We start from the raw sequence: 25,980 nt of genomic DNA, 5'->3' as shown, positions 1-25,980 counted from the left end.
AAAATTTTTCCTAAGTTATTTCTGACACCAACAGCCACACATCTTGAAAAATCTAACTGGATAAGTCCCAAATTCTATGACTTAACCTTTAATATACCAGGTATTATTCATACACTCTTTGGAAGGAGTAAGAGACACACCAGGCTATGCTTCTGGAAACTATCAGGTGCCAGGGATAAATAGGGGCAGGTCATATGCAAAGCAAGTGCTTTAGCCACTGTAACATCTCTCAAGTCCTAGCCACATACTCTTACTATAGGGTTTTACTGTAATTTTCACTCGTCTTTAAACTTAAAAAAAAAACACTTACGTATACATAAGTTGTTGGAGTGGATAAATAAGCATATTCTATTTCCTCCCAAAAGGGAATTACCATTAAAATTCAATGTTTTAAGTTCACAAAGTCATAACCATGTAAAAGCTTTCCCCAAATAACTCTTGACCAACTTCACCTTTTAACCCATAACTATAATTTAATGTACTATCTAGTTAAAAACTGACAACTGCAAAATATATTTCAATTACTTTGAAATGATCTTAATTGCACATGGTACACTATCACAATCTATCAACACTTTCCAAAATCCAATTATTGGGCCATATCATTTCACTCTTCTTTACAAGTGTAACTTCTTTTTTTTTTATTTCCTTTTTTGATTTTTGGGTCACACCCGGCAGCGCTCAGGGACTACTCCTGGCTCTACACTCGGAAATCACCCCCGGCAGGCTCGGGAGGACCATATGGGATGCCGGGATTCGAACCACTGTCCTTATGCATGCAAGGCAAATGGTCTACCTCCATGCCATCTCTCCGGCCCCAACAAGTGTAACTTCTTAAAAAGTTTACCATGCATGCTTTTAACTTTTATAAAGCGAAACTCCTGTCTTACTACATTTAACCAAGTTAAAATATTTTATATAATTTACAGCAAAAATGGCTCTTAAAACCATTATTTGCTTTAACATTTATTACCTTCATCCTTATTATATCTTCAGTAGATATATATTTTAATATGTATTTTATAAATATAAATTTTATATAATATAAATATATATCACTTTTCATATTCAAAAATATATACAAATATATATATTTATATATATACTGGGTCACAAAATCCCTTGTGATACTCAGGGATTTTATATATATATATATATATATATATATATATATACACACAAATATATATACAAATATAAATATAAATTTTATAAATATAAAAAATATATTTTCAGTAAAAAATGAGTAAAACAATCACAATTTACATTTAAAACAAACATAATGCAATCAAATACATGTTTTAAATAGAAAGACTTAAGTTTCTCAAACTATGCAATAAAAATCTATAAACGTATTTCAACATATACTGTTGATCAATATATACTAAATACTATTCCACTATCCTTATTTAACAACTAAAACATTTGAACCTTCAAACCATCAAACTTCTAAAGTTCAATGAACTAAAGAAATAACAAATGATTTGTTAAAATCAAGTCAATGTCTAGATCAATAAACAGAAATTTCTTACCAATCATACTATATAACCATTCTTCCCAAATGATGATACTGGCAATGCTGGGTCTTAATTTTTAAAAAAGCATAAACATTCATTCAAGTGAGAATTTTCTAACAAAAATGCTCTCACAATAATGAAGACAAATTTTGGATTTCTTAATTTACTAGTTTTATGATAAAAATGAGTTTCCAGAAAATACATTCTGCCATCTGACTGCCAGTGGTAGATCTCCTAACACTTATCTGGGTTAGCTAGCTGAAGTTCCAATTCTAAGTGTATGCCTGAATTTTGATTTTATCTGACCAGCAAGGAGCTTATAGGCTATTGTACTTAACCAAACCCTTCCTTGAATTTACAATGAACTTGATTCTGTGTGTGTGTGTGTGTGTGTGTGTGTGTGTGTGTGTGTGTGTGTGTGTGTGTGTGTGTGTGTGTGTGTTGAGTAAAAACAGCAGCACAGGGCAAAATGAAGCTAAGAAATAAAACAGTAAAAAAAAAAAAAGTTAAAGCTACACTTTGAATTTACATATTGTTTTCACATTACACCATTCCTAAGAATTATCAAAAGTATAGTACTTTAATCTAGAACAAAAGGGTTAGATCTCATTTCCTAAACAAGATGAGATAGCCTCAATGGACATAAAATTCTTCAAATCTCTTACTTATTTTTGCTTCAAAGCTGTTTTTCATGAGCTATAACAACAGGAATGTAAAAGTGTGAGGATTTTCTCAATTTGGTGGCAGATGACTCCAAATCTGACCCACATGAGTTCAGTCCCAGTGGTACAGCTGCTTATGATCCTTGCTGCCAACAAAAAAAATGTGTGACCTCTACCACACTACAACCTACAATATGTGCCAGTATCGCAACTAAGTGTGCGATTCCAGCAAATACTACAACTCACTGTGTGAGGCTCTGAGTTGGACAAAAAGAAAAAGAAAGACAGGTTCTACAATTTAAGTAAAACTTTTATGGCTAGGGGGCCAGAGATAGTGAGGACAACAGGTGCATATGGTGTAGCCTTGTACTCATCTGATTTGGGTTTTTCCCCCGGCACCCATATGGTTCGAAAACCTCATATGGTCCAAAAACAAAACTTAACTTTAAAGACCGGGAGATAGCTCAAAGTCCTAGAGTACACAATTTTCACGTGGGAGATCCAGACTCAAGGCCTAGTACCACATGGTCTCCATAACAGTCCCAAGCACTGAGTTACCTAGTAGCTTCTTAGCAAAGCATGAGTGGTACAAAAACCAATGAAAAAGACTCTGAACAAAGCAATAATATATAGCTATATAAATTATATATTACATAATACATATTATATATAGATACATATATATATTTAATATGTTTTTGTTGTGGTTTTGTGGGGGAATTGGGGAGGAGGTACACCAGTGCTCTGAACTCAAAAATCGCTCCTGGTAGACTTGGGGACCATATGAGATACCAAAAACCAAACCCCCTTCCATCCTGGTTTGGCTGCATGCAAAGCAAATGCCCTACCGCTGTGCACATATATAAATAAAATTTTGGGTCACACCCGGCAGCGCTCAGGGGTTCCTCCTGGCTCTACGCTCAGAAATCACTCCTGGCAGGCTCGGGGGACCATATGGGATGTGGGGATTCGAACCACCGTCCTTCTGCATGCAAGGCAAATGCCCTACCTTCATGCTATCTCTCTGGCCCAATAATATATTTCTAATTTAATTTCTACTTCAGTAGAAAATTTTCTACTTGCTAACTTCACTGAGACTAAAGAAAAAAGAAAGAAAAAGAAAAAGACAACTAAACTATGAGTATAAAAGGAATCTGCTGTTGAGCTCCCTCTTGCCCTTAAATAATTTTCAAATGCTACTTTTGTGTGCTTTTTGTGCTATTTGTGCTATACAAAAACTGCTATTTTTGTGAGGTTTTAAAATTTGAGCCCTTTGATTTTTTAAATATATTTGAACATTTTATTTCAGTTGTATTGAATCATAGGTCATCCTAATATCCAAAAATAAAATATTCAGCATCCTATCTGTGCTGCATATGCTAAAGGATCTTTAAAACACTTTGCTGAGGGCCAAAAACTGAGTACAGCAGGATAAGACTCTGCCTTGCACATGCCTAACTCAGGTTCAATCCCCGGCATCCCACATGGTCCCTCAAGCACCACCAGAAATAATTTGATTGCAGAGTCAGGAATAATCCCTGAGTATCACCAGGGATTTTATGACCCAAAAAGCAAAAGCAAAAAAATAATGTAAAAAACTTTATTCGCAAAACCACCTCAATCATAATCAGCTATACAAATATTTATATAAATAATTTTTTTAAAATGTTCAGTCTCCCAACTACTGTAGCCAAACTGGCAACTCTCTCTGAGGGCAGAACTTAACACTTCCAATCTGCTCCTAACAATAAGAATGACATAATATAACTTAATGAATACATGGAAATTTTACAAGGATACCAGTTAAATTTTAACAAAGCTCTACTCAATACCTCATTTTATCACTTCCCATCTTGAACTTTCTCTTATAATACATGCTTTTGTTTCTGTGTTTAGGCTTAAGGAAAACCATTGTATCCAATATACACCAAACTCAAACTGTATTTACATTTGTAAAGTAAGTCTTTGTATAAGCATACCTTTTTGTATGTTTCAAAAACAATGTGAGCATCAGAACAAAAGTTCTAATTAGAAAAGACAATGTAATTATCTACCTTGGGGGTAATATTAATTTTAAATTTTCTAACATCAGATTTGCAGACTGTTTAAACTCAAACCTTTTCCTCAGAAACTCCTTGTAGAAAGTGTCATTAGAGAAAATCTTTGAGCACTACAGAAAATTATATAGTACAAAAAAGGGAAAATATTTTATCTGTTGTACTTATAAAAAGAAAATTTGTGAAAAAATATTTGTATATTATTTTAAAATATTTGTATAATTAGCTATTTTTAAAAATGCTTATATGAATAATTTTTATTTATTCAAGCTACTTTGACCTAAAAACTTTTATACTTTCCTTTAAATCATCTTTTTATGGGAGGATAGAAATTTGGGCCACACCTGCTGGTGCAGGGTTTACTCCTAGCTTTGCACTCTGTAATTATTCCTAGCAATACTCAGGGGATCATATGGGATGTTGGGGATTGAACCCAGGTCAGCCATAAGGCCTAACCACTACACTCTTTCTCCAACCTCCCACCCCTCTAAATCATCTTCACGTGACTTTTCAAAATTCTATATCCAAGGATGCATTATGAAAGTGTTCTAATTGGGGCTGAAGAGATAATACAGTGAGTAAGGGCTTGCCTTTGCATGCAAGCAACCTGAGTTCAATCCCGGCATCCTATATGGTCCCCCAAGTACAGTCAGGAGAAATTCCTGAGCACAGAGCTAGAAGTAACCCCTGAGATTGCTGGATTAAAAAAAAAAGTTTTAATTACTAGACTGATTTCAAAACTTTGCCGTCTGCTATGAAAAATGTTGCAATGGGGCCAGAGATAATAGCATGGAGGTAAAGTATATGCCTTGCATGCAGAAGGACAGTGGTTTGCATCCCGGCATCCCATATGGTCCCCCGAGCCTGCCAGGAGCAATTTCTGAGCATAGAGCCAGGAGTAACCCCTGAGTGCTGCTGGGTGTGACCCAAAAACCAAAAAGAAAAAAATGTTGCAGACAACAGTAAATAGGTAAACAGTAAATAGGCCTACCATGATAAACCAAAACTCCAGAATATTCAAAGCTAACAGAATAAAAGACTTAGAAAAGACCTTTCCTTCCCAGAAAGAAAATTATCAATGCCTTAAAAAGGGGGGCCAGAATGAAAGAACAGTGGTAAGGCATTTGCCTTGCACACAACCCCAGTTCAAATCCCAGCATCCCATATGGTCCCCCGAGCCTGCCACGAGTAACTTCTGAGTGCAGACCCAGGAGTAATCCCTGAGCGCTTCCGGGTATGACCCAGAAACAAACAAAACAAAAAACAAAAAACAAAACAAAACCAAAAAAACCCTAAAATAATAAAAATGCTCAAGGACCATTTGTGGCTCGCTCAGTGGTAGAACACTTACTTGCCTTGCCTGTGAGGCCCTGGGTTTGGTTCTTTGTACTGCATGAGCCTCAAACCTAGACTAAGCTGTGAGTAAGGGTGTGGACTCCAAAGCTCAGGAACCCCCTAGCACCCAAAAGTACAAAATTAATGAACTGGCGCCAGTACTGGTAAAGACAGCGTGTTTGGTGAGAGTAAAGGAAGAGACTATAATGCTATGTTAAACAGCCCTACTATTCTATTTTTTGGTTTGTTTGGGGTTTTTTGGTTTTTGTTTTGCGGTCACACCTCATGGTGCTCAGGGGTTACTCCTGACTGCTCAAAAATCACTCTTGGCAGTCTCGGAGGACCATATGGGATGCCAAGGGTCGAAATCCGAGTCCATCTGGGTTGGCTTTTTGCAAGGCAAACGCACTACAACTATGCTATCACTCTGGCCCCTACATATTATTTTTAAATTTTGTTTGATTGTTTTTGATTTGTGGACTAAACCAAGCGGTGCTCAGGAGTTTAGGGGTTACTCTTGGCTCAGAAATTACTACTGGCAGACTCGGGGGATTCCGGGGACAGAACCCAGGTTGACTGTGTGTAAGCGAGGCAAACACCCTACACTATTACTCCAGTCCTACACAGTATTTTTTAATATAAAGGGCAACGGGGAAGGTGATAACTATCATCTAATTCTACAGTAACTGATCAAACTTAGGTGTGAAGTTTGAGGAACCTCCAAAGTATTTCATTTTGCTTGTACCATTTTCTTTTTTTTTTTTTTTTTTTTGGTTTTTGGGCCACACCCAGTGGTGCTCAGGGGTTACTCCTGGCTATATGCTCAGAAATAGCTCCTGGCAGGCACGAGGGACCATATGGGACACCGGGATTCAAACCAACCGCCTTAGGTCCTGGATCAGCTGCTTGCAAGGCAAACACAGCTGTGCTATCTCTCCGGGCCCCGTACCATTTTCTTTACCTGGGTTTGACCCTTTGTTTGGCCTCAGGTACAGTAACAATCATTATGAAGACTCCCAGAACAAATACATTTCTATTAATCTACAGTTTGACTATGGTATTTTATATTTCTTTCACATTTGACCCAAATTTGATTATTTTATCAAACTAGTTCACCTATAAACATAAGTAAAATATACCACATTCATTTTCAATTTGGAAGACTACAGAAGGTTCACAACTTTACCCCAAAATTACAAAACATAAAGTTAGAGAACAAAATGAAAGTCCTTAAATGACGTTTAATGCAACAGTCACTGTTTTACAAGTTCCTTTTGCCTGCCTTGATTTCAACTTCTCTACTGTAACTCGTGATATAGTCTAACCACAATGGATTTGACCTTCACAAGTATTGCTCTTGCATGGAGCCTGCAGTAGCACTTTGAACCACTAGATGGCGTTCCAACACTGGCAAAGAGAGGATGAAGTTCACAAACTGATAGAATACATGCGGCTGAATACATCATAGTACGATCATTACAGAAACCTGAATTTTCCAATTTCCTGTGATCATTCTGTAATCCACAATGAGCTTTTTCAATGTATCTAATTCTGTGCCAACCATAATAACCAACACAGGTTCAGTTTATAAATATAGGCATTACACCTACTTTATCTAACCTTTATCAATAAACATTCTTTCTATTCCTTGTGTTGCTGGGAGAGGATTCGAGGGCCTCCCACATGCAAGGGAAGTCTTCTAGCACTGTACTTCCCCAACTTCAACAATCTCTTAAAACAAGAAAAAAACATTTTAGCCAAGATCAGCATATTTCACTTTCCCTATAAAATCAGAAGTGGAGTGAGTTTATCTCAAAAAACGTTATCAAGGGGCCAGAGCAATAGCACCTCAGGTAGGGCATTTGCCTTGCACACAGCTCACAGAGTTTGATCCCCAGCATTCTTTTTTTTTACTTTTAAGTGCCACCTCTCGGGCCCTTTCCCTCAAACATGCCCTGAAGAGGCCCAAAGGAGGTGATGCCGCTTAGGGAATTGACGGGGCCAGGGTGAGCTGCGCAGAAACCAGGGGCATGAGCCGGGGTGCTGGCCAGAGGGACAATGAGCTCCCCGGGGCCACAGACACAGACTCTCGGTGCAGTTGGACTTAACTGTGGCTGAGGTGGTGGGTCAGTGTCAGCTCAGTTTCCAACAGGGCTTTGGAGGTCTTAAAGCAGCATGAAATGAGAGAGAGAAAGAGAGAGAGAGAGAGAGAGAAAGAGAGAGAGAAAGAGAGAGAGAAAGAGAGAGAGGAGAGAGAGGAAAGACAGAGAGGAGAGAGAGAGAGGAAAGAGAGAGGGGAGAGAGAGATGAGAGGAAAGAGAGAGAGGAGAGAGGAGAGAGAGGAGACAGAGAGAGGAGAGAGAGGGGAGGGAGAGAGAGGAGAGAGAGAGAGGGGAGAGAGAGAGATCCCCAGCATTCTATATAGGTCCCCTACACCTGCCAGGAGCGATTTCTAAGCGCAGAGCCAGGAGTAACCCATGAGCGCCGCTGGATGTGGCCCCAAACAAACAAAATTCCTTAACAATAATTAAGGAAAATGACATTGCATCGATTTTCAGGACTATTTCCAAAACTTCTTTGTAAACCAACTATTGCTCAAAAATGTGATATATAATGAATGTGAAAACAGCGATTAAGGGACCGGGAAGGTGGCTCTAGAGGTAAGGTGTCTGCCTTGCAAGCGCTAGCGTAGGACAGAGCGAGGGTTGGATTCCTCGGCGTCCCATATGGTCCCCCCAAGCCAGGAGCGGTTTCTGAGCGCATAGCTCAGTAGCCCCTGAGCGTCAAACGGGTGTGGCCCAAAAACCAAAAAAAAAGAAAAAAAGAAAACAGCGATAAAGGTCCCAAGATGGCCCTCAAATGACCTTTTCTCCTACCAATAATTCTGCCAAAATGATACCTTCACATTTTAGTAGGTCAACCGATAGGGCAGGTAGCCAGAATGTCAAGCTTCTACTTCCTCTGCGCACTTCTTAATTATTAATATTCACCAGGCTTCTCTGAGTAACAACTCCAAAGGTCAACACTCGAAATGGAAGCAACTACCAATCTTAGGTACTGATCTCCCCACTAAACCCCAAACTCAGATTCAACCTTATCCAGGTTTGCAGACAGCTAAATCCAATGCATTCATTCATTTTATCCAATTATTTGGCCCTCCATCAGCACTGTCTCTTCTCCTTTCAGAATAATCCGTCTGAGACCATGTCAACCATTTGAAAGGAATTCTTTTCTACCCACCTATTCTACACCCAGCTGAAGACGAAAATCTTATCATTTCTATCTTTCTCGAACCCACTTCACTGTACTCTCCCTACACTGGCATGTCTCAACTTAGGTCTTGATCTTTTTTTTTTGATCCACACCCGTTTGACTGTCAGGGGTTACTCCTGGCTATGCGCTCAGAAATTGCCCCTGGCTTGGGGGACCATATGGGACACCAGAGGATTGAACGGCAGTGCATCCTAGGCTAGTGCTTGCAAGGCAGATGCCTTACCTCCAGCGCCACCTCTCCGACCCCATAGGTTTTGATCTTTTTCTAGTCTCTCATTCGAACCTAAATAACCACTAGATATGACATTTCCCTTTTTTGCTTAAAATGTCTCTCAGAATAGGGGGAATATAAGGTGGGGGAGTTGGGCAGATGACAGCTCAATGGGTTGGAGCACTTTCCTCAAGCACATTCATAAGTATCCTCCTCATACTACATGGAATAGTCTAATCCCTAACTCTACCAATCTACCATATAACCCAAAAAGGAAAACAATTTTTACTTGTTCCTTTGCTGTTGACATTGCAAAGATGCAAACACTCTCTCTCCTCCCCCACCTTCCCCACCCCTTGGTGCTCACCAGGTCACACAACTGGCCACAGTGCTGACAGACTCAGCCCTGTGCACAAAGAGGTTTGCTTTCCTCTCGTGTGGTGCTTACGTGCATGCTTGCCAGCCTCGTACTTTTCTCTAAGGCAAGTTATGACTGTGCTGCTCACTCACCAGGGTCACGCAGTGATCATGCAAATGTTTTCCAGAGGTTGTAATTCCTTCCTCTTGCCATCCTGATGTTTACAAATCTCTATATTCAGTGCTCACTGGAATCACATGCCACTCCTTTTTGGGGAGAGGGTACCACACCTGACCCTGTGCTAAGGGGCCACACCTGGTTCTTTTGCAACGCTTTTCGTGGTGTTCAGACATACCTCACTATGATATAATCAGAAATGTGCAGTACCAAGAATCACAGGCAGCAGTTCCTGGGCTCAGACAGCAGAGCTACTAGGCTCAAGCTCAGTGCAAGTGGGACACTGGAGATTTGTATGTAACCACATGTTGCAAAGCAGGTACTCTAAAACCCCTGTGCTCTAGACCTGAAACTTGAACAGCTTCCCACTGTTCCCTATCTGTAAGGCTTCCGCAAAATTATTTTAGGGGGCTAAGGAAATGACTTTAAGAGCTGAAGCACATGTTTTATAAATGTGAATCCCGGGTTCAATCGCCAACACCACGTGGTATGCACACAGCAAGGTTTGGGTCCTCCTCCACACCAACTCCCCACAGAAACTTACCCCTTACTCATATAAATTGAAGAAAGATATTGGATTTAAAAAAATTAGGTGTTTACTTCACTATCAAAGATTTTAAAGACTTATAGTGCATAATACAATGTTTCCTTACCATGGAGAATTGAGTGGAAAGACAACTAATTGGGTTCCAAGGGCAAAATCATAATGAATTGGCAGTCATGTGAAACCCTCAGAATCTGGTCCCAATGAATTGTCCCCATAATCCACAAATCAGCAATAATGAGTTATCGTTGGGCCTCTTAAACATCTTATACCCATTATACAGAAGACAATTTGTAGTTCCTATTTCATGCCATGTTCCTTTATCTTCGTTATTTCTTCAACATTAGTTTGGCTAAAGTATTCCTTCAGACCCTGACAAAGTATCCTCTCTTCATACTTTAACGATCCATCCATCTCCCAGCAGAGGACTTCTCCTATGTTCCACAACATTGGATTTACAAATTAAAACCTTTAGGGAAAAAAAAAAAAAAAGAACCAGGCCAGCAACCAGCATTGTTAACAGAGAGGTGAGATAGACAAGCCAAGAGTGTGAGGAAGGGTTCCTCTTTGATTTTATGGTCCTTTCTCTTACTCTCCAAAGTCTTCATTTCCAGGGTCGTTTGTGGTTCCACGTAGTCCTCCTATCCCCCCCTACCATTACACAGTTCCTCCCTATCAAACACTTCCTCGAAATGTAATCAAGAGGGATTGAAGCGATAGCACAGTGGTAGGGCATTTGCCTTGCACGCGACCAACACAAGACAGGCCCCAGTTTGATTCCCAGCATCCCATATGGTACCACGAGCCTGCCAGGAGCGACTTCTGAGCACAAAGCCAGGAGTAACCCCTGAGCACTGCTGGGTGTGGCCAAAAGAAAAAGTTAGAATGTCACTATCTCCATGAATGCAGAGCCAGGTGTGAGCCAGCCCCTGAATGCCACCGGGTGTGACCCAAAAACCAAAAAATAAAATAAATAAATGTAATGAAGTCATTCTCAAGAGTCATGAAATGAAAAAAAAAAAAAAAAAAAAAAAGTCGGGGCCCGGGGAGATAGCACAGTGGCGTTTGCCTTGCAAGCAGCAGATCCAGAACCAAAGGTGGTTGGTTCGAATCCCAGTGTCCCATATGGTCCCCCGTGCCTGCCAGGAGCTATTTCTGAGCAGACAGCCAGGAGTAATCCCTGAGCAACGCCGGGTGTGGCCCAAAAACCAAAAGAAAAAAAAAAGTCATGATATGAACTATAGCTTCTCTAAGCTGAGAAATCTAATACAAATCTACTAAATAAAAACAACAACAAATTCAGTAATGGGAGATAAGTGGACAAGCAATTCCACCACTGAGCTGATGTGCACACAGAGGGCTCGCAGTCTTCTTAACAGAGCATCCCTGAAATGACTCCATTCCCTCTCTCCACCTACTCCACAGCAGCAACAGGAGATGCACTAGCAGAGATAGAGCTGTTTTGCCTACACTGAGAAAACCACAGAGATTCCTGAAGTTTCATTATTACGAACAGAAAACTCTCACTAACATGTTCTCTATTTCCTCTAAAACAGTACCTTTATCTTAACCATTGCTTCATTTAAGAAATGGCGAAGAAGGGGCCAGCATAACAGAGTGAGTAGGATGTTTACCTTGCATGTGACTGACATGAGTTGGATTCCCCATATCCCATATGTTCCCCTGTGTACCGCCAGGAGTAATTCTGAGTGCAGAGCCAGGAGTAAACCGGTGTGACCAAAACAAGCCACAACCCCCACACACATATCCCCAAAAAGAGAGAAATGGCAAATAAAGCCCTGATGCTATCCAAGTATACTAGTTCTCATAATTAAGCTATAAAACATTAAAATTAACACTGTAGGGGCCGGTGCGGTGGCGCAAGGGATAAGGCGTCTACCTTTCCCACACTAGCCTAGGACAAACCATGGTTCACTCACCCGGCATCCCATATGGCCCCCAAGCCAGGAGCGATTTCTGAATGCACAGCCAGGAGTAACCCCTGAGTGTCACCGAGTGTGGCCCAAAAACAAAAACAAAAAACTCTCTAGGGGCTGGAGCGGTGGCACCAGCAGTAGGGCGTTTGCCTTGCACACGCAAACCTAGGACGGACCACAGTTCGATTCTCTGATATCCCATATGGTCCTCCAAGCCAGGAGCAATTTCTGAGCGCAGAGCCAAAAGTAACCTCTGAGTGTCACCAGGTATGGCCCAAAAACCAAAAATAGTAGTAGTAGTAGTAGTAGTAGTAGTAGTAGTAGTAGTAGTAATAATAAATAATACTCTAGCAAGAACCATTGTTTATTATCATACTGATTTCATAAAAAGTCATCTATTGGGGAGCAGAGAGATGGCTCAAAGGGAGCAGTGTATACCTATCATGAGGAGGTCCCAGGTTTTATCCCCAGCATGACATGGTTAACCACTGGGCTGGGCCCAGAGTTTGCAGTTCTGTTAGGCTTGAGCAGGCCAGACTAAGTATGATCAGGTGTAAACCCAAAGCCACTTGAGCACTGCTTGAGGAAACCCACCCTTAAAAAAAAATGTTAGGAGCCAGAGTGATAGCACAGTGGTAGGGCGTTTGGCCTTGCGCGAGGCTGACTAAAGAGAGACCAGGGTTCAATCCTCAGCATCCCATATGGACCCCCGAGCTGACCAGGAGAAATTTCTGAGTGCAGAGCCAGGAGTAACCCCTGAGAGCTGCAGGGTACGGTCCCCCCCAAAAAAGTTATAATGACACTATCTCCATGTGCCATTATATTGTTGGAAATTACAACATGTAAATTTCTTTTGTACATTTAAATTTCTGACTTAAAGGAGCAAAGTCTGGTGGCTGGCTAGTAAGAAAGAAAATATATGTCAAACAAAAAGTTTGAATACTGCACTAAAATGGTTATCACAGGAGCAATGGGAGCACAGAGAAAAAAGTCAAAATATAGAACTAATTAAGGATGTAACACTCACTAAGCAAATTAATAAAGAGAAGAACAGCAAAGAACAAGAATCCAAGCAGCATTACCACCTATATAAGTACAAAGGTGAGAAACTCTAGGTATTCTCAAAAAGGTCATTTTTAGATAAAGAGAAGTTGAGCCTCAACTGGCAGTGCTTAGGAACTACTCCCAGCACTGTGTTCAGTGGTTGTTGCCAGCAGAGCCCAGAGGACCACGTGGTTCAAAAATAAAATTTGCAGGACCAGAGAAATGGCATAGCGGTAGGGCATTTGCCTTGCATGCGACCCACCTGGGAGGGACCTGGTTGATTCCTGGCATCCCATATGGTCTCCCCCACCCCCCGCCTGCCAGAGGCGATTTCTGAGTACAGAGAGGAGTGACCCCAGAGCACCGCTGGGTGTGGCCCAACAACCTATCTATCAACAACCTACCAATCAATCAATAAAGTCAAAAAAAAAATATTTGAAAAAAGTCAAATTTGGGATCAGACGCATCCAAAACAGATGCCTTAACCCCAGTACTTCTCTCTAGCTTCAAACAGTGACTGGAGCACAGGTGGTCACTGAGAAGCAGTTGAAAACGGAAAGGTCTTATATGACCTGAGAAAAACATGGATAATGTCAATAATCTTAAAAGAAGACCAAGTTCTAAACAAGTTTTCCAACTTACTACCTGCAAAAATCATAATTCTTATGCTTTACAAAAACTGTCACCATTTTTAAGGGAAATTGAGAACGTGTCATTTACTAAGAATTACACCAGAGAAAAATGATTTAGGAAAAAAGGCCCATTAGGATAATTAACCTGAAGGACAGGAGAGATAGTACAACAGGTAGGGCACTTGCTTTGCATAAGTCTGACTGACCCAGGTTTGATCTCCTGAGCCCACCAGGAGTGATTCCTTAGACAGTGCCTGGAGAAAGCCAAATATGGCCCAAACCCCCAAACCCCACCTCCAACCCCTCCAAAAAAGGTTAACCTGGGATTGATCCATAGTATAGCAGGTAGGAAGCTTACCTTACATACAACCTATCTGGGTTCAATTCCCAGTACCACATATGGTGGGGTCCTGAGCCCCACCAAGAGCGATCCCTGGACTCAGAGCCAAGAGTGCACCTGAGTATGACCCCAAAACAAACAAAAAAAGATGATTAGCCCAATTAAATCATGCAGTTCAAGGGCTGGAGTGAGTAGGAAGTATGCTTTGTACACCGCCAACTCAAATTCGATTTTTGGCACTCATGTGGTCCCCAGAGCCTGGCAGAGCCAGGAGTAAGCCCAGGTGTGGCCCCAAAACAAACAAAAAATATCATGTATTTCATCTATTCTCAACAATAGAGAACAACCACGGGCTAGTTCAAAACTATTTAACAACCAATTCTTTAGACAGTATTTACAAAAAGGGCCCATAAAATAAATATCTTAAATAAAAATTTAAGATTGGGGCCAGAGCGGTGGTGCCAGCAGTAAGACTGCCTTACCCGAGCTACCCTAGGACAGACCTTGGTTCGATCCCCCGGCATCCCCCAAGCCAGGAGCCATTTCTGAGCGCATAGCCAGTAGTAACCCCTGAGTGTCACTGGATGTGGAAAAATAAAAAAAATTTAAGATTGATCTAGTCATTCAAAAATTTTGACCTATCTATAGTACTGTACATTTTACTTAGTAAAAAGAACTATATTAACATTGGCTTGTAAGTAAAACTTAACTTCATGTTTGAGAAAATAAACAGATTTTAAGAGAAACTTCAGGGAATCATAAGCAAACATACATTGTAAAGGTCAAAGGTGCAACTCAGCTCTATAACAATTGTATTGCAAGTGTGAAGCCCCAGCACCAGATATACCAAAGAACATGTATAAATAAGGTTAGGAGAAACATATGAAGCTAAGGCATGATCTAAAGGTGAATTAAAAAATATCTTTAATTGGGGCTGGAGCGGTGTCACGGAGCTGTAAGGCAGACATCTGCCTTGCTGGAGCTAGCCTAGGATAGACTGAGTCTAGGATAGAACCCCTGGCATCCCATATGGTCCCCCAAGCCAGGAGCGATTTCTGAATGCATAGTCAGGAGTAACCCCTGAGCGTCACAAGGGTGTGCCCCCACAAACAAACAAACAAACACACAAACAAAAATCTTTAATCGGGGGCCTGAGCAATAGCACAGCAGGCTCGCTTTGTATGCAGCTGACCCAAATTCAATCCCTAGCATCCCATATGGTTCCCGGAGACGACTAAGAGTAATTTCTGAGCACAGAGCCAGGAATAACTTAAGAGCCAATGGGGGGAGCGTGTGTGTGTGTGTGCACACATGTGTGTGTGTGTATACATGTGTGTATATACACAATAAAAATTAAGTTTTCTTAATAAATAAAAATTAAGTTTCCTAATTAGGATCTGAGTTAACAGATTTAAAGGACCTACAAGTTATGTGAAAAAAACCAACATGAGAAATTTTTATTGAGATTCACCATAACTCTCTTTATTCCTCCCATCTCACATACATGTTACTCAAACGTATGCTACTTCTTTCTATTTCTCAGTTTATAGTACTAGTGGTCTCTGGTAACAGTAAAAGCTGAAACCTCATTTTCATCTTTAACTCTCTTTTTTTTTTTTTTTTTTTTTTTTTTGGTTTTTGGGCCACACCCGGTGACGCTCAGGGGTTACTCCTGGCTATGCGCTCAGAAGTCGCTCCTGGCTTGGGGGACCATATGGGACGCCGGGGGATTGAACCGCGGTCCGTCCAAGGCTAGCGCAGGTAAGGCAGGCACCTTACCTCTAGCGCCACCGCCCGGCCCCTCATCTTTAACTCTCAAGACATGTTTTCATGTCATTTCTAAAGGAGGTAGACCCTTGTGATGTCTAAGCCCATATTATATACATATGTGTAAATAATGTGTATTCTATAAAAGATATATTTTACATACTACATACTTATATTTGGGGAGACAATGATTGTCATCAACATAGGGTCTTTCACCATGCAAGGTTATACACATCTATGGTGATAAAAATTCTCTTTTTAATTTGGCAGTCTTAGTTTGCTATTTGAGTTAATATTTTGTCATCTCAGATATAGCTAAAGATTACCAACATGAGCTGAGTGAAGGATATTACTAGAAAATCTGTTGTAAAGTTTTCTCTGGAAATTCATTTGATAAAAACTGTTCAGCACTCTGCATCAATTTTCCTCACTCTTAGACAATACACTTCATTCCACTTTTCTCCCTTCTAATTATATAAGATTTTTTAACTATTACAATAGTGACTTTTTCTAATTAATAGTATGATTATAACTCAAATTTCAGTTAATCCAATACAAAATGTTAATATAACTTTTATAATCACTAGTTACCATTCATTAACTTCGTTACTTTTTTTTTTTTAATGAAAAAAATTCTTGAGGGGTCACACCCAGTAGCTCTCAGGGGTTACTCCTGGCTCCATGCTCAGAAATCGCCCCTGGCAGGCACAGGGGGACCATATGGGATGCCGGGATTCAAACCATCCTTCTAGCATGAAAGGCAAACGCCTTACCTCCATGCTTCTCTCTGGCTCCAATTTCACCTTATAAATACCTAGACTAAATCATTTCAAATCCATTTAAACTTTTTGCCTCTATCTTCAAATATATGGTTGAATTCTGATTCTTTTTTTTGTTTTGTTTTGTTTTTGTTTTTGGGTCACACCAAACAGTGCTCAGGGGTTACTCCTGGCTCCATACTCAGAATACGGGATGCCGGGATTCGAACCACTGTCCTTCTGCATGAAAGGCAAATGCCTTACCTCCATGCTATCTCTCCGGCCCCAAATTCTGATCCTCTTATTTCACTCTCTTCTAGCATGAAGATCAACAAAACTTAAGTAACAAAACTCAATTATGCCCTTGATTATCGTAGTAACCTACGCTAGCTAGGTGGGCTCATTAGTATGTGGTTCTAATGACTCTCAGATTCACTCTCTCCATCAATCTATTACCTTCTTTTCACATGAACTATTTTCCAAAACCAAAGGCTCAATAACACTATTTCTTTGCCAGATGACTTATATGGCACATTCAGAATACAGTTCATCACTGAGACAGAAACAGTCTCGTGATGTACTAAGTAAAGGTCAGAAGTTAGGTCATCTCTTTTACGATAAGAAAGCTGGAGTGATATAGTAAGGGGGGGGGGGATACCTTGCATACAGTGGAACTGGGTTTGATCCCTGGCACTCACTCCATAATGATTCAAGCCCACTTGGAGTGACTTCTGAGTTCAAAGCCAGGACTAAGTAAGCCCTAAGCAGCACTTAAGGCCCTCCCAAAAATGTGGCCCCCCCTTCAAAAATAAATAAATAAGTAAAAAGACCATCACCATGAACTGGCTTAAGTCTCAGATATTAATCTCTTAGTAAGTCTAAGTTGCTAAATCCTGTCCAATGTATGATCAAGTCACATGAGTTCCCATTTAATATTCATGTAATTTAGTGTAAGTTGCCAAGAATGCCAATGAATATGATCCAGCTCTAGATAAGCCAAGTAATCAAGCTCGTTTTGAAATTTTTTCTCCCAATACTTTAGAATTTACAACCACCTTGCTATTCACATGTACACAATTCCTATTTCCACAATCATCCAGACCATGAGATAAAAAACCAAGTTCCAAAGGATGGCTTGTGCCACTGCTCACTGCTCATTTCTTAGAATAACAATCTTTAGAAACACGGTATGCACGTATCTGTGAAAACCTGTACACACAGAGGTCACAAAAATGCCAGGAGTGACCAGAGCATCAAGGCAGCATAAATCTGAGAGAGAGAGAGAGAGAGAGAGAGAGAGAGAGAGAGAGAGAGAGAGAGAGAGAGAGAGAGAGAGAAACGACAAGAAGTTAGTGTCTCTTTGGCAATGATCTTCCAAACTCCTGACTTGGCAGACCTTTGGTAAATCAATCCCTACGTTTCTGACTTACACGTTTGAAAACCCTTGAGACCCATGAAGTGAGGTTTTTCCCGGTGCAGAAGAACATCTACCTGCAGGACATACAAACTTGAGGCTCCTAGGCTAGCTTTACGACTCCACAGCCATTCATTTGGCACTCGGGCAGGGGAACCACTAAATATAGCTGGAAGGCACTGATGATTACAACCAGCAGATCATTCCGGGAGTGATTCATACCTCGGATGTCCACACCGCCAAGCTCGGGGGGGGGGGGGTGTCCGTCCGTCAGTCCGTCTGTCCGTCAGATCTGCGGGAAGGAGGAAGAAAGAAAGAAAAAAAGAAAGAACACCTGTCACTCCAATCCAAAAATTGCAGAGTTCCAACCCAACTGCGGGGACCCCCTCATCCACCAGCCGCTGCTGGGAGGAGAAAGGGGGTGAGTGGGTGGTGGGCCAGGGCAGAGCCGGAGAGGAGACAGACGGGTTTGGGGGGCGTGGGTTGGGTTGGGTCGGGTCATGGGGTTCCCGCCGGGCCCCCCTTGATCCCCACCACACGCCTGACGGGGGGTAGGTGCTCCCTAGTTTCTCATCAGCAAAGTGCGGGTCGGTGGGGCCAAGCGGCGCCGCCGAACCCCGGAACCCCAACATGCAGGCACACTCGGCCCTGCAGGCGCGCCCTTCCCGCAGAGAGACAGAGAGATGCTCCGTCTCCCTCCTCCTGGGACGCGCCACGCACTCACCGCGCACCCGGGTTGCGGCCGCCGCCTCCCGGCGCGAGGAGCCCCCGAGGAGCCGCGGGGGACCCGGGCCCGGGCCGCCTCCGTCCCCGTCCCCGTCGCCGCCGCGCCTCAGCCCAGCCCCATCGCCCTGGGCCGGCGCCGGCAGCCGCGGGCGGGTCGCTCGGGTCGAGGCGCCGCCGCCGCCGCCGCGCGCTGCGGCTCGGGGAGACAGGCGGGCGGCGGGACCGGGACCGGGACCGGGACCGGGACCGGGGCCGGGCCCGGCCGAGCCCAGCCCAGCCCGGCGCCGCGCCGGGAGTGCGTTGGCCCGCTCGCTCGCTCGCTCCCGGGGACCGCGGCGTGCAGCCCAGGCCGGGCGCGAACGCGAACGCGACCGCGATCGCGAACGAACAAGGGCGGGCGCTCCACACAGCCGCGAGCCGCGGCGACGTAGCGGACCCGTCCGTCCGTCCTTCCCGCCCCTCCGGGGAGGCGCCTCCTCGCCCTAGTCGCGCCGAGGGGAGCCGGCGGGCGGGCGGGCGGGCGGGCGGGCAGGGGCGCGCGCCGCGAGCTTGGGACTCCCGCGCCGGAAGTGAGGTCACGTGACGGGCTCACCGCCGCGCCGGCGGCGGAGGGGCGGGAGGGGAGGGAGGGGCGCGGAGGGAGACGGACGTCAGCGAGGGGCGTGGTTTTGTAAGGCCCCGCCCGCGCTCGTTCTTCGAGGGTGCCCTGTGGGTTTGTGGGCGTGGTCTTCCGGTGGCCCCGCCCACGGCCCCGTCGTCCGGGCGGGCCGATTAGTGGGCGTGGCCTGTCTGTCGGTGGCTCCGCCCACTGCTGCCTCGTCGATTTCTGCACTCTAACCCCCCACACACACACTTAAGCCCCAGCTTGTTGCTTGCAGGGTTGAGGATGGAGGAGGAAGAAGGGTTACCAGTGGGGAATCGCTGTTTCTTCTTTTCATTTTCTTTTTTTTTTACCCCCCCCAAGCGGGTTTGTAAATGGAATTTGCCACCTTCGTTGTGTAAAATTAAAATCTAGTCCCCCGATGCTCATTCGATTCAACGGGAAAATGGAGCGGGCTGGACTGGATTTCCTTGCATGTTGGTCCAGGTCAGCCAGCCGGTGCTTGCAAGGCTAGCTAGAAAGATGATGGAAAGGAAGCCGAAGCCTCTCTCGGCCTCTCTCCCAAAGCAGGTTGCTTAACAACGCCTCTTTCCCTAAACAAGCCAACAAAAAATGCCTTGCCAAACCTATTTCAAAACCGGATCTGGGAGGCTACCTACCCTAAGAGAAAGAAAGCTCCCAGGTGCAAACTCCAGCACCTCAGGCGGCAAAGAGTTTCTTCCGACAAGCTTTGAAAGCGAGTTGAATACTTCCCGCCGCACACGATTTATCTCTTGCAGAGCCCCGGCCGGATATCCAAATCTCTAGCTTGGTTTTCCAGGCGTTCCCTCTGCTAAGGAGCTCCGAGCGGCTTCCTCGGGGTCTGGGTCTCCCTCGCCCTTTCAGTGCTGCACTTAGTCTGCACTTTATTTCTGCACTTAAGTCTGCCACCCGACCATGGCAAAGGAGTGGTTTGCTTGTGTAAGGAATTGTCACCTGCGTTGAAAGCATTCATAACTCCTAGTGACATGAGCTTTCACCCAAAGTCTATGGTGGTGACACTCTGGAGAAGCAGTACAGCACCCCGAATCTACAGTACCAGGACCCCTAGCTGCTGGTCTTTGGGAAGCCAGTTGCTTTCCCCGAATAGACTTCGCCATGTGTTTGAAGCATCTGTCAAAGTTCCAACATTGTATAAAACTCAAACGTCAACAACTTTATAACTGTGTATCTCATTGTGATTACTCCCAGCCCCCCTAAAAAATTATTGTAAAAGAAAATAAACCAAAAAAAAATAGCTTGTGTTGAACCTCTCTGCATTCAAGTGACACTCCCTCCAGAAGATTAAGAATGTGGAAGGAGTTGTATGATCACTAAGTAATAAGTTAGACACAGAGGAGACCACTCATTCTAGTGGCCTGGGGGTGAGGGTGGGGTATATGGGATCCAGAATGGGAAGGGGGGGGTGGAGGGAGGACAGGTTTGGTGATGGGAATTCCCCTTATTCAATGTAAATTTGTACCTAGAATAAAACTGTAAAACTATGTAAGTCACTATGATCAAAATACAAATTATATATTTATTTAAAAAAAAAAGAATGTGGAAGGAGTAAGCAAACTCTTAGGAGCTGTCTTGCTAGGGGTAAGCCTATAAAACCTCCTTACAGGTCGAAGAACTGTAGGGAGCTTGCCTTGCACCCTGACAATGCAGGTTCAATCCTTGACACCCCACATGATCTCCCAAATATGGTCTCCCAGGGTGATACCTTAAGCATCACTGGCTATGACCCAAACCCCCACTTCAAGTAAAAGAAAACATTTTTTTTTTACTTTTTGTTTTAACCTGGCAGTGCTCAGGGCTAATTCCTGGGTCTGCATTACTCCTGGTGGTGCTCCAGGAATCATATAAGATACTGAGATTGAACCCAGGTTGGTCACCTGGAAGTAAGTGCCTTACCCTACTGTACTATCACTCTGGCCCCTCAAGTAAAAAAAAAAAAAAGTTAACTGTGAGTATGGGCAGGAGGGATAGTACAACAAGGTAAGGCACTCACCCTGCATGCGGCCTACCCAGGTTCAATCTCTGGCACTCTATATGGTCCCCAAAGCAGTGCCTGGAGTAATTTCTGAGTGCAGAGCCAGGAGTAAACCTTGAGCGTCACTGGGTGTGACCCAAACCACCACACACCCCAAAAATGTAAAATATAAAGTCTCCTTGCCTTTCTCCTAGTTTCTCCTTAGTCTATAGACAAGTTTAAACACTGACAAGTACTATCACTAAACTTCAAAACCACCCTCTACTGGAAGAGGCCCAAGTGTTTCTCTCCCTCTCCTGCAGATCTTACTCCACTATCTCCTCATAGACTTCATGTCCTCATTTTTCATCTATGAGTAAGCCTTCTTCACTACCCTCTCTCTCTCCCTCCCTCTCTTTCTCTCTCTCTTGCCTTCTTTCTCTCTTCTCTTTCTTCTTTCCTCTCATTCTTCTCTCTTTGTCTGTTTCTCATTTTCTCTCTCTCACACTCCCACTCTCCCTCTCATTTGTTCCCTCTGATAACTCTAGTCTTCTGGACTCTTAGCACTGATGCCTTTTTCCTTGTAGACCAATAGGTAGTGGGCCCTGGTAATATACTTTTGAGGGATAATAAAACTTATTTTATTTCTAGCCCTGAAAGGAACCCAACAACATGAAGACCACATCCTTTGGAAATATAAATCTTTTTTGTGGGGAGGGGGGATTTTTTGGGCCACACCCATGATGCTCAGGGGTTAGTCCTGGCTATGCACTCAGAAATTGCTCCTTGCTTTGGGGGCCATATGGGATGCCTCGGACTGATCCCAAGTCCGCTCTGGATCAGCCACGTGCAAGGCAAACACCCTACCATTGTGCTATTATTCTGGCCCCTGAAATATAAATCTTGAGCTCTTCTTAGGAGAGGAGAAACTGAGGCACTATCCAGATGCAGAAATCCAAGGCCTCACCCAAAGATAATTGGATCCTTCAGAAAAGGAGGAGATAAAGAAGAATCTATGAGTTATTATGAGACCAACAACAGTGCAAGGGGTGAGATTATGAGAAGATCATTAACAATGCAGAACCTTCCTGTGACAATACCCTGTGCTTGCCTCTGACGATACAGAATAATTTTTTGGGATTAGGATGTAGAACATAGGTTTGGGCCACACCTGGTGGTACTCTGCTCTGCTCTGCACTCTCCACTGATGGCGGTGCTCAGAAAACCATATGTGATGCTGGAAATTGGACCTGGTTCAGCTGCATGTAAGCCAAGCACCCTACCCACTGTACTGTCTCTCCAACTCCACAGAATAACGTATATGTATGCAAAACTCTAAGAGAAAAAGAACATTTGGAAGAATTATGTAAAACCTTTCGAAAACCACGTGAGGCATCTTCTTTAAGCACATATACTCCCTTGAACACTTACCTCACTTGTTTATCTATCATCTATATATCTATATATATGTATATATATATTTATATATATATATATATATATATATTTGGTTTCTGGGTCACACCTGGCAGTGCTCAGGGGTCACTCCTGGCTCCACACTCAGAAATCGCTCCTGGCAGGCTCTGGGGACCATATGGGATTCTGGGATTTGAACCACCAACCTTCTGCACGCAAGGCAAACACCTTACCTCCATGCTATCTCTCCAGCCCCTTATCTCTATATTTTTTACTTTTTATTTACACTCTAGAGAAGCCCATCTTTTCTCTTTTTTTTTCTTCTTCTTCTACTTATTTTTTTCATGTCTTCTCTTGAACACATTTCCCCTCTTAGTCTCCTTTCACATCTTTCTACGCAAGTTTTTATTCAGTAAAAACTATCTAGCATCACTATTTCTCTTCCTTCTGAAATTCTTTTCTGTGAGGAAAAGGTGATGGATCACAATGCTTATGCCAAAGATGATCCAAGCCAGATCAGATTTTTCCTGAGTGCCGACGGCTGAGGTGGGTCAGGAAGAAAAGTGGAAGCACTCTCAAGTCAACCTTCCTTGCTACCCACTTTACTGAGCCATCAGCAACAGTTTCTAGAAACATGTTTCTTCCTGTCCTCAGTCAATATTGAAACTTATTGGCACCTTAGTCAATAAGGTACAATCACCTTAGTCATCTAGGTACAATGCTAGCTAAGGGGTACTATATAACTGCAAAACTCTCCTCTAACCCCAAATTCTTCTCACCCCATCCTACTCTGGAGGGTTCACTTTCACCCTCAGACTTTCGAGGACCAAATCATCCATCTCCAACTCAGACTTCCTCCACAAAACTTTAACCCATCTATTTAGCTGTCTGTCAGGCAACTCTAACCAGATGTCATTAGACAGCCCCACATTCAACATGTCCCTAAGAAAAATCAAACTCTGCCCCTTATAAAGACCCATTCCTCCACTGTTGGCTCCTCAGTAGCATCTAAATCCTGAGAATGAGAAAGTTGGCCATGACTTCACCATTCCTGCTGCAGCCTGAATGAGTCGTGCTTGAGTCAGCTTCTGCCTTTTCCAACATCATCAAGACCTAGATATTTCCATTCCTTAATAAGTCTCAAATGCCCTACTGGCATTAAATTCCAAACATTCTTTGGTTACTGAGCAGCTGCAGGACTCTCCCACTACAACAATTTCAGTAGAATGAACAAGCTTTTTAAGAAATGTGCCTTTGGGCCAGAGCGATAGCACAGTGGTAGGGAGTTTTGCCTTGCATGTGGCCAACCCAGGACGAATCCAGGTTCGATCCCCAGCAGCATCTCATATGGTCCCCTCTCCCATCCTGCCAGGAGTGATTTCTGAGTGTCGCCAGGTATGGCCTGAAAACTCCTCCCCAAAAATAAGGGAAATATACCTTTGATACATAACCCAGGGGTTAGAGAGTGGGAAGGCAGTTTCACACTGAATCGTGTACCTCCAGGCATCCAGAAGCAGCACTTCAAGACCACCAGAGTGCCACATATTAAGCAATAGACAAAATTCCTGAGATAAGAGAGCACACTGTAGGGTAAGGGAAATAACATAGTGAATAGCATAGTGAAAGAGCTAGTAAATATTTTCTTTTTTTTGTTTTTGTTTTTTTTTTGGGGGGGGGCACACCTGTTTGATGCTCAGGGGTTATTTCTAGCTAAGTGCTCAGAAATTGCTCCTGGCTTGGGGGGACCATATGGGATGCCGGGGGGGGGGGGGGTGGGGGTCGAATCGTGGTCCTTCCTTGGCTAGCGCTTGCAAGGCAGACATCTTACCTCTAGCACCACCTCTCTGGCCCCTAGTAAATATTTTCAAAAGCTCTCTGCTCTGATATTTGGAGTATGGAAGGGAAAAGAATTGGGAAGTGCTAAAGAAATAGGATAGGGGGTCAAGCACTTGCCTTGTGTACAGCCAACCTAGGTTCAATCCCTGACATCCCATATGGTCTCCTAAGCCCAGAATGATCCCAGGAGTAAGCCCTGAGCACCTCTGGGTGTTGCCCCTTCAAAAAAAAAAAGAATTTGGAAACTGGCTTTGGAGGACATGCTGAGACACTCAGAAAAGTTGGAGCATGTTTATAGGCTGAGGGAAAAAATGAAATAGAAAAGGCCTGGGGAAAAGTGGAGTGGAACAAGTCTTGAGAAGTTCTAGAAGGTTTGCTAATTAATTCTCAGTTCATAGTGACTCTGGGCTGGGAATCAGATTTGGGCTGGTTGTTGCCATTGTCTCTCCAAAGATCATCTTCATTTTTGCTAGAAAGATAGTTCAGAAGTTTAGACATGTGGCTACATGGATTTGATCCACAGAATCACATATGGTCCCCCAAGCACTACAAGAAATGATTCCTGGGCACAGAATCAGAAATATAGCCCTGAACACCACCAGGTATGACCAAACTCCAATCTCCACCCTTGTCCTTCCCAAAACAACCCTGATCACAACCACAAAGACATATTAGTTGCCCGAGTAAGTTCAGCCTTGACTTTCCACAAAGACTCGTTTGAATCTTGAGGCCATAGCCATAGTTTTTATAGTATAGCAGATAGGGCATTTGCCTTGCATACAGTTCAATTCCCCGCACCGCATATGATTCACCCAAGCATTGCAAGAGTAATTCTTAAGTGCTGAGCCTAAAGTAACCCCTGAGCATGGTCAGGTGTGGCCCCCCACAAACAAACAAGAAAAAAAGAGACTCATTTGAAAGGAAAAAAAGAAAGAAAGAAAGAAAGAAAGAAAGAAAGAAAGAAAGAAAGAAAGAAAGAAAGAAAGAAAGAAAGAAAGAAAGAAAGAAAGAAAGAAAGAAAGAAAGAAAGAAAGAAAGAAAGAAAGAAAGAAAGGAAAGGAAGAAGGAAGGAAGGAAGGAAGGAAGGAAGGAAGGAAGGAAGGAAGGAAGGAAGAGAGATAAATAAAGAAAGTAGGAGAGAAGAAAGAAAGAAAGAAAGAAAGAAAGAAAGAAAGAAAGAAAGAAAGAAAGAAAGAGAAGAAAGAAAGAAAGAAAGAAAGAAAGAAAGAAAGAGAAAAAGAAAGAGAGAAAGAGAGAGACAAAAGAAAGGAAGGAAAGAAGGAAGGAAGGAAGGAAGAAAAGAAGGAAGGAAGAAGGAAGGAAGGAAGAAAAGAAGGAAGGAAGGAAGAAACAAAGAAAGAGAAAGAAAGAAAGAAAGAAAG

General features: G+C 43.0%; 1 protein-coding gene across 1 annotated transcript in view; it reads right to left on the bottom strand.

The window, feature by feature from the left end:
• ATP13A3 (ATPase 13A3) overlaps nt 1–18,258 on the bottom strand; it is a 74,330-nt gene extending 56,072 nt beyond the window's left edge. The window contains exon 1 of the mRNA XM_049775920.1: nt 18,249–18,258. The gene's annotated coding sequence lies outside the window, so the exon portion shown is untranslated. The remainder of the gene's footprint in view (nt 1–18,248) is intronic.
• Between the last annotated feature and the right edge of the window lie 7,722 nt (nt 18,259–25,980).

Source organism: Suncus etruscus, chromosome 6 (assembly GCF_024139225.1).
Source record: "Suncus etruscus isolate mSunEtr1 chromosome 6, mSunEtr1.pri.cur, whole genome shotgun sequence".
Lineage (NCBI taxonomy): Eukaryota > Metazoa > Chordata > Mammalia > Eulipotyphla > Soricidae > Suncus > Suncus etruscus.
This window is presented reverse-complemented; position numbering and strand designations above follow the sequence as displayed.